The following is a 10,370-nucleotide window of genomic DNA, read 5'->3' on the forward strand; positions in this document are numbered from 1 at the left end:
ATATTTTACAGTTGATGTTGATAAATTCTTGTATGGTTACAGAAAACCGTCTTGAAGGAGGCAGAAGAAACAGCATCACATTTGAGGTAGCTAGCACCATGATAAGCTAGCCTCTTAAATGGTCAATGGAATGGTGCTACCTAACTTACTTTTAGCACCTAACTTACCAGCTAGCTAGCTACTGTATGAATACATTTTCATTAAATATTTGCAAGTTAAACATTGATACCATAGATCAAATATATTTACCCAATAATATTATCAAAACTTACTTGACTTTATATAGTCCACGGGCTCAAATGTGTGGCTTCAATACTCCAGGGTTCTAGAAATCATCTGTNTTCGTCCATCAAATCAAAGAATCCTCTGATACCAGAGGGTATCTGACTCTGACGCAGATTAATTTTCCCCTGGAGTGGAACTCTTGTCTGCTGCATATTTTGAGCCTTGAGGAAATTTTTGGCACTTTGCAATATGCCACTGCATTTTTGTGGCATTCTTCACGTATGTCTTTCCACAATATTTACACATATACAAAAACTTTCCTTCAACATTAGCTTGTGTGAAATGTCTCTGCACATTGAATGGCTAACGTGTCATTTTTCTGTGAAGATAACAAAAGTTATAAAAACACTAATGCAATGGCATGAACAGATTTCGTTAAGCTAATATATATATATATATATATATATATATTAATTATATATATATATATTATATATATATATTAGCTTAACGACTGGAATGGTCTTCAAAATATTTTACAGTTGATGTTGATAAATTCTTGTATGGTTACAGAAAACCGTCTTGAAGGAGGCAGAAGAAACAGCATCACATTTGAGGTAGCTAGCACCATGATAAGCTAGCCTCTTAAATGGTCAATGGAATGCGTGCTACCTAACTTACTTTTAGCACCTAACTTACCAGCTAGCTAGCTACTGTATGAATACATTTTCATTAAATATTTGCAAGTTAAACATTGATACCATAGATCAAATATATTTACCCAATAATATTATCAAAACTTACTTGACTTTATATAGTCCACGGGCTCAAATGTGTGGCTTCAATACTCCAGGGTTCTAGAAATCATCTGTGCATGTGATGGAGGAATGCACAGTGCATGTAGGGGGTGTGGCCTCAATAGCCCAGCAGTAAGCAGTGTGCTGTGTGCATGTGATTGAGGAATAGCATAGATATTCAAGTGTACTTGCATTAAATCTGGTTGTTTTAGCCAAGATTATGCTCCAATATATTTTCCCCAACTATATTTAAGTTTTCTGTTAAGGGCCAACATTCAGTTTAGTAAATTTCCTGTTTATTCCAATATATTTTCGTTTATTCCCATATATTCCTGTTTATACCCATGGAAAGTTACCAACTTTGAAAATTCCTGGAATTTTGCAATTTTGCTATTCAAGATAGATACACAATGGTAATTATCCCTCTGCTTCCAGGATTTATTCTAAGCTAGGCTAACCACATCCTGACTTCAATTCTGTACTGAACACACAGACATGAGAGTGGTATTGATTTTTTCAGCTTACTGTCACAAAGAAAGAAAATACATGTTTCCCAAAATGTTCAACTATTGCCCTAAAAATTTTTCAGACACATTTTAGTAATTAGTGTTTTCAGTTCATGTATGAGGATCAAATACTAAATTTCAGGACAGTAACCACAAGTATTTAAAACATTTTTTATTATTTATTTACAATTCTTGCAGTCTTTGAGATTTTGTAAGATCATGAAAAACTTTTTTTTGAGATCTCACTTTTTTTGTTTCATCCAATTTGAAGTCTTATGGCCCTTCCGGAGCTCCATAGCAGACATTGAGAATGACCACCAGTAACATAATGAGCAGAGAAGCCTTTAAAAACAGTTTTGTTCAGTCTCAAGTCAAAATGAATCTTGTTGTGTTTTCAGAACACTGAGGAGTCAGATGAACTGCAGAGTCAGAGGAAGGGGATGAAGAAGAGAGCAGCTGGTCTGACCTGAATTGACGTTAATTTCAGTCTATTCAGAATGATCTCAGTCCAGATCAGACCGTTCTTAATGGATCCCACCAAAACCAGGTCCTGGGGTACCATCAGAACTGGATGGAGCACCTGGGGCTGGATTGGCATTATATCAGTTTGGGACCTAGTGCACTGTATAGATCCACAGGCCCTACTGGAATATTACTATCACCAGGACAGGACTGCTGGCCTGTGTGTGTGTGTGTGTGTGTGTGTGTGTGTGTGTGTGTGTGTGTGTGTGTGTGTGTGTGTGTGTGTGTGTGTGTTTGTGTTTGTGTATGAAAAAAAATAGAAACACATCGAAGTTTGTGTTTGTATGTACTGCAAGCACTTGTTTTCATCTCTCTATAGCTGAACACTTTTTATCATCTCATGAAGTGAGAGCCGAAACAGAGCAAGAGGAGCCCGAATTCTGTCAGGGTGCCTTGTACACAGACTGCTGATGGACGAAAAGATCAAGGTCATAGACTTGCAGCCTCCAACTATGATGGCACACATATGAAATGTAAACTGGGAGGGGGATCTTGGGAGAAGCAATTTTTTGTCTTTCTGTTTGTCCCTGGCTTTTGTTTTTGTAACAGTTTTCAGAACTAATTTAAAAAAATCATAAAAGTTCATGTAACATCCAGAGTTTTTCTTGTTATTCTATCCTTCTTTACTGCTTCCTACCTTCACTAAACAACACTTCACACAAAGTACAGCTCACACTGATGGGATGTCATTAGTTTTGCAGGCATATGGTCATAAACGTAACCTGGTGATGGCTCCGGAACATTACAGTCTGTAAAAAGTTTCATGACAATGCATCCAGTGGTGGTCGAGATGATTCAGTCTCCAACAATGACTGTATATAAAGATGGACAGCATAACAGCTCTACAAAAGTGAAGCCAAAACATCTGGATTTCCCCCTGGTGGCTGGCTGAATTGTAGGTCATAATCCCTGCCCCCTCCATGTTAGCGGACTGGACATGGACAAACATTTTAGGTAGTTCTTATCATGCTGATGTTTGAGTGTTAGCTTTTTAATGAGTTATTTGATGTTATAAAAAGTGGGTATGACATCATGATTGAAAGTTGTTGATTGGTATATGGGCGGATAGCACAGTTCCTCCGAATGATCCCTACTGAGCAAACTCTGGCTCAAAATGATGTCACCACCGTATCCGGTATGTTCTATGTTCTGTTTTTAAAGTTGACTGACAAGTGACCTCTAGTCACTTTGTGCATCATGACTCTTACAGTAGCAAAAGCAAAGTTCAGAAGTACTGTAGTTTCCTAGTAAAAGCTTGTTTTGTTGTTTTTTTAACCATGAACACAGTTGCTCCCTAATCCTACCCAAATAGTTCTTATTTTAAAGACTTTCCCTAGTTTTAAACCACGTAAACTTGTTACACCTCGGGCGTTTTCAACTATATATTTTAACAAGATGTCAGGATCTTAAGTCATCAGAGAAAAAAGCCAGGCAAATGTTAGACAGCTCAGCTCCCAGCTGCTGGAGAATTCCTGTCCTGTGTCTGCCAAAGCATGTCAGCAAATCCTAATATGGAGAACAATAAAGAGATCAAGGTAAGCAGTCTCCGTTTCTAGCTATTCCTTTTCTGCCAAAGTGTGTCGCCAAAACACTTTTTTAAAAGTGAAACTGCTTTATTTGTTTAGCAGTATTAACCCGTTTTGTTTTTTATGGAGAGGAGGAGATCACTGCAGATAATTCAGCTGCCATTAAAAACCTCCTGAACGTCAGATTCATAAGAATTGAAGGTAAGCAGTCTCAGTTTCCAGCTACTCTGAGATGTCATTTGGGGGGGCTATAAAACCACTCACTCTAGGCTTTTCCAGAACATCTGGGAAGAGGAATAAAAACTGATGTTAAAATCATGTAAACGTTGGCTTTAATACAGTTGTTAATACACTCCTAAAGACTTGGTACTCTCGCCCTGACTCCTCTCTCATGCTCTGATCCTCTCCTCCACCGGCACTTTCTAATAATAATAATAATAATAATAATATATGCCTTCAATGTTATTGCATTGCAGGTACATAACTAGAAAATGCATTTTCTGCTGAAAATGCGTGTGAATGCTGAGAGCTGAAGAACATTGCTGATGCAATGCTGAAGTAGCTGAAGGAATAGCTGAAGGTGAATAGTAGAATTTGTGAGCTGGATGTTGAATGTTGTGAAATGGTTGAAAAAGGCTCAAATGTTGAAGCAAGTTGTGAATAATAGTACAAAATTGTATGAAAATGTAAGCTACAAAACAGCAAAATATGTAATTTTAAATCTGAATGACCCAACATGGCGGAAAAATACCTAAAGAAGAAATGCACAAACAAAACAAAAGCTGAAATCTCAAGATTTATGAAGCAATGCTAAAATGGTTGAAAAAGCAGCTCATATGAACTCAACTACAATACCTCACAACTATGCAGTCGGGCAAACATAGAGCTATTGATTTATATCTTTGTTCACCAAGTTTCACATCGGATTTGATGCTGAAGGCAGTATTAAATTCTTTCGAATTTGACGGCCAAAATTTGAGGCCAAAATTAAAAGAGAGTTATATACACCACCAAATGTCAAGATTTTTGATGGATGACCCCCTATTGTCTAGAGGTTCTCAAGGTTATGCTAATGAGGGCGTGGGCGTGGGAATCTAATGTTAATGTAGTAGACTTTCCCAAGGGGGGTATGTTAAAGATGCGTACTGATGTATGAGGGGGGTATGTATAATACCTTTAAGAAACTTTAAATGGTTGAATGGGTTTAAAGGAATAGGTCATCACGCATCCGTATTCACATGCAACAAGTCTTGATGACTATGCGTGAGAAACATAAGTTCTTAAAGCATATTACCTTATGAGTTCTCCCCCTCCCTCTTCGTCTCTCTGTCACTCACACACACACACACACACACACAGACACAGACACGGCTGTGAGTCCTCCCCCTCCCTCTACGTCACTCTCTCACACACACACACACACACACACACACAGAAACGCTGTGAGTTCTCCCCCTCCCTCTACGGCACTGTCACGCACACACACACACACAGTATTCAGTCAAGTATTGTTGACGTTCATAAAGCATATTAACTTTGTGAAGCAGTGGTTGTAAAGGAATAGGTCATCACGCATCCGTATTCACAAGCATCAAGTCTTGATGACTAGGCATGAGAATCGTACGTTCTTAAAGCATATTACCACTGTGAGACAGCGGTTTCTAAGGAACAGGTTATCACGCATACGTATTCACAAGCAACAAACCATGAAATGTTTTTCATAAAGCATAAAACCCTTTATTGTAAAAAAAAGTAAGTTTAACAATTATAGTATAAAATGCCTGTTCTCCTGCGTGCATCAGACGCAGGATTCACTGAAAACAGACAACACTGACGAGATGAGCCACAAAACTTTATTTTTACCAGCCCCATTATCGTTTGAAGAAATAAAAAACGTTTAAATATAGCATTTATTTATTTTAGAAAATAAAGTTTCCGCAGAGGTTCACCATCTTCCTCTACAAAACAGAGAGAACACATATCTCGGTAAGTAACATATATTCCTTCTCCCGGAATCACTATTTATTTCATTTTTAAAAGGTCTACGCTCTACAACTATGATATTTTTTTGTCTTTTTTTATAAGTTACCCCCGATGAGCTGGAGGGTCTGTACCTTACGCAATCAGACTACGGTAATGTTACCATTTGTTGGTTTTTGTTTTTCTATTTAACAACGTCAATATTGGAAACGGTATCATTCATTCTCTAACTACCTACAGATTTAATAGACGCTGCCGATAGGCTTAACCGTGTTGGAAATCCGGCCGTTTTCCACTGGGAGTTAGGAGGCGTTGAAGAAGGAGAGAGTTCACCGGCAATCTGTCCTGAGAGTAGCTGTCCGAGGGTCAACCGTTTACGGCTTCCAAAACGTCGTAAACCCAGTCTGACGGATTCATCCTCCGAAAATATCCAATCGGAAGGTCTGACGAGGGAATCTGCCGACGGTCCGGATGTAACGGGTAAGTCGATGTAAACTTGTTTAAACGTTTCTTCGGATTAAAATATTATTATTATTTCTTTTTTTTAATAATTCCTGCGGACATCCCGCTTTTACCGCTTACACATTTAAAATGAAGGCCGGTCTTCCTGTGGACTTCCGGAATTTCGGGAGTGTGTCTGTGACACTTTTCCGGCAGTGTATTTGGAAGCCAGCGCCACCAGCAGGGTGGCGATGTAATGTCACCTTCATTTAGTTGCATGGAGTGCAGAATTTTAAGGTAAACACAAGAAACTTGTGCTACAGAAAATGGACCAGACTCAGTGAATAGCTCCCTAAGCTTAACACCTTAAGTCCTATGATAACTATTAATTTAGCTATACAGACTAATGAGCAGCGATGACTAACATGTCTTTGGGGTCATCAGGTGGGAACCTCCTTTCACCAGTGTTTCGTCTAGTTGGTCCCACGACACCTCCAGGAGGCTAGACAGTGATCACTGGCGTCCCAGAGTCACTCCCCTAATGCCAGCCATCACTGCTCCTCACACTACAACTATTTTCTCCTTTATTTTGCCTATGCTACCACAAACAACACTATCATCAAATAGGATAAAACACACTAGCAGATTCAGCAAACAAAACTCCCCTAAACAGTTCTGTTCTGTAGGACTAGATGTTTTTTTTTTCCAGAAAGTGGCGGCCAGTTTGAATGAGGGAGGTAGAGTCAGGGAGAGATGCCTTGTTAGGCTAAACCCTCCCCCGCCGGATTAGGCTCTGCTCTACCTCCCCCTACTCCCCCACTCTCCAAGACAATACAACTCACCATACAACTCACCTAAAACAAACAAACTCACCTAAACAGTCAAAGACACGCTACAAACCAATTCAAAGCAATACAAACAAACAATACAGGCCAACTCACCTGGACTAACCGCATGGTCTCAAAGAGGCTCACACAGGCCACACCCCCCACTTAAAAACACTTCCTCTTCCTGGATTTCTTCCTTGCTTCTCCTAAGAGTCTGTCTATCCTAAGTGCTCCCCCTGCTGGGCCCCCAGCTACCATTGTTTCTTCTCATCCAAATCCACTGAGTGGATCTTACTGCCTCATCTGACATGTCCTTTACTATTTTCCTCACACTCTGTCCACTTCCTCCTAACTCCCTCACCAAAGAGACAACAGACCTTGCTACAAATCCTCTACATCCTACTTCCACTGGACAAATCCTAACTTTCCATCCTCGCTGCTCTGCTTCTGCCCCTAACTCTACATACCTGAGCTTTTTCCTTTCATATGCTTCTTCAACTGAAGCCTCCCACGGAACAGTCAGCTCTATGAAATATACTTTCATTCTACTCCTAGACCACAAGACTATGTCAGGCCTTAGCTTTGTACTGGCTATTTCCTGGGGAACAACAAGCTTTCCTCCTAAATCTACCTGCATTTCCCAATCACAAGCATCCTCTAAGCTGCCTTGCCTCCTTGCTGTCTTACCAACTTTCTCTCCCTCTTGAACAAACTTGATTGCAACTCTCTTTATTTTAGACCCTCCTAAATTTGCCTGCCTCCGTAAATCTTCAATTCCTGCAGCTAAGCTTTTTAAAACCTGGTTATGTCGCCACGTATACTGGCCTTGCGACAGACTAACCTTACAGCCTGACAAAATGTGCTTTAAAGTTGCAGTACCTGAACACAATGAACATAGCGGGTCTCCATTTACCCAGAGTTTTAGGTTCTAGGGAGTTGGCAATACATCATATGTTGCCCCTATCAAAAATCTAATACTACTTTCCTCCATACTCCACAGCTCTTTCTAGCTAAGCTTTTTCTTGTCTACGCCTTTCCAATTCACCCACTGTCCCTGCTTAGCCTGAGCCACTGCCTTTGCACATCTTAATATTTCCTTCTGTCTACGAACCTGCCCCAAAACTACCTTTCTCTTCTCTTTGGGACCTGCTCTACTCCACACCGGTTTGCCTGGGCAAAGTCCCAAGCCTCCCCGGCCTATTTGGACATTACCCACAATCTCTCTATGCCTGAGCGTTGCTTCTGCCTCCTGCACTGCCATTCTTGGATTCCATTTTCTCCCCTTGATTGTGTTTGGAACCACCTTACTAACTACCACATCTTTACTCCCAGATAACAGGAGCTCTGTCCTAACCTTAGTACATTTAAACTCCTCCACTAGACTAGTTACTGGGAGCTGAAGTATGCCTTTCCCATACAGTGCCACCGTACTTAAACATCTAGGAACACCTAGCCACTTCCTAATGTAAAAGCTAACTAATCTTTCCATTTTTTCTGCAGGAGATAATGGAATCTCATATACAGACAGCGGCCACACGAACCTGGGAAATAACCCGAACTGCAGACACCACAACTTCAACTTTCCTGGAAGCCCTGATTTATCTATTCTATCCAGTCCCTCAGCAACATCTTTCCGAAACTGCACTACCTGTTCTCCGTCATTCAAGTCTGCCTTATACCACCTACCTAGACTCTTTACTGATTTTTCCCTAATTATTGGAATTTCCTCTTCGTCTATTACAAACTTCCTATCACTTAACTTCCCTCTACTTATTGAGATACTTCTAGACTTACTAGGCTTGATTTTCATACTAGCCCACTTTAAGTTTTTATTAAGTCTCTCAAGTACTCTTTTCATACATGGCACCGTTGTAGTTATCAACGTCATGTCATCCATGTAGGCCCTAATTGGTGTAAGGCGCATCCCATCCTGCCGCCTCTCTCCACCTACAACCCACTTAGAAGCTCTAATGATTACCTCCATCGCCATTGTGAATGCCAATGGAGAAATCGTGCATCCTGCCATAATGCCTATTTCTAGCCTCTGCCACCCTGTTGTAAAGCCTGCTGTACTTAAGCATAGTCTAATATCTTGGAAATACGACCTTACTAAATTAACCACTACTCCTGGCACTCTAAAATAATCAAATGCCTCCCAAATAAGGCTATGTGGCACTGAACTAAACGCATTTGCTAAATCCAAAAATATGACATTCAAGTCTCTTTTCTCTGTCTTGGCTGCCTGAATTTGATGCCAAATCATGCTAGTGTACTCTAAACACCCCACAAAACCTGGTATTCCTGCCTTCTGTACTGCAGTATCTATTAAGCTATTCCTTTCTAAATAACTAGTTAATCACCGTGCGACTACGCTAAAGAAGATCTTCCCCTCTACATTTAGGAGAGAGCTCATTCTAAACTGACTCAGGTCTGAAGATTCCTTCTCCTTTGGAATAAAAACACCTCCTGCCCTACGCCATGCTCTGGAAATAACCTGTTTCTCCCAAACTATTCTTAATTGCCTCCACAAAAACTTTAGGATATCAGGTGCGCTTTTATAAACCCGGTAGGGGACTCCATTTTGCCCTGGGGCCGAAGAAGCCTTTGCACGCCTGACTACCTCCTCAGCCTCCTTCCACCTGGGTGGTCTAACATCCATCTCATGGTCTATCTTTCCTAATGGTGGCATGTCAGGTGGAAGGCCTAAAACTCTATTCTGCTCAAAATCTGAATACGTGTTTCTTAGATACTTTTCCACTTCTAACTTTGTTGCCTTAAGCTGCCCTCCCTTTTCCTGGTTAAACAATCCTTTAACAAACTTGAAAGGGTCCCTGTAAAACGCTGTCCTTACATATTCTTTCTTCTTTCTCTTTTTCCTAAGATATTCAGCCCTTCTAAGTACTGCTAGCCTGCCCCTCAAATCTTCTTGCAACACATTAATTCCCCCCCTCTTCCTCTGTTGCCCTTTTCCACTGCTTTCTTAATTGTCTTCTTTCCTTAACTAATTTCTCCATTTTCCCTTTGCCGTCTAGACTAACTAACTGTACTCTTTCAACCCTCTTTCTGTCTTGCACCCCAAATCTTTCTGCACCATAGGAGTAAATTATATCTCCCATCTTCTCTAGTCTAAATATTGTTTTATTAATTGCATTTTTCTGCCTATGCACAGGGGTTCAGTCGTCAACTATACCTCCTGAGACTCCTGAGATTCCTGTGACGCAGTTGCATCTACCCAGCCCATTTGGACGGACACGCACCCGTGGCAAGGACACTGATCAGAGATAGGCTTTGTATATTTTATTTATGGCGCATGATATAAAATAATAAAATTAATAAAATACACGTAAACTAAAATGAGATAACCCAAATCATTAAATCCTAAAGCTAAAAGTACATGACACACAGAATTAAAACATTTCCTCTCATCGTCTTTCATCACAGAGGGGATACCGAGGAGAAATCTGATTCGTCAGCCCAGAAGAGGGTGAAGAGGACCTCCCTACCTACGTTGGAGAAGCTCAAGAACCCACTCTGTCGATCCTCAGC

This window comes from Seriola dumerili, unplaced genomic scaffold (genome assembly GCF_002260705.1).
Source record: "Seriola dumerili isolate Sdu_G_001 unplaced genomic scaffold, Sdu_1.0 BDQW01000138.1, whole genome shotgun sequence".
Lineage (NCBI taxonomy): Eukaryota > Metazoa > Chordata > Actinopteri > Carangiformes > Carangidae > Seriola > Seriola dumerili.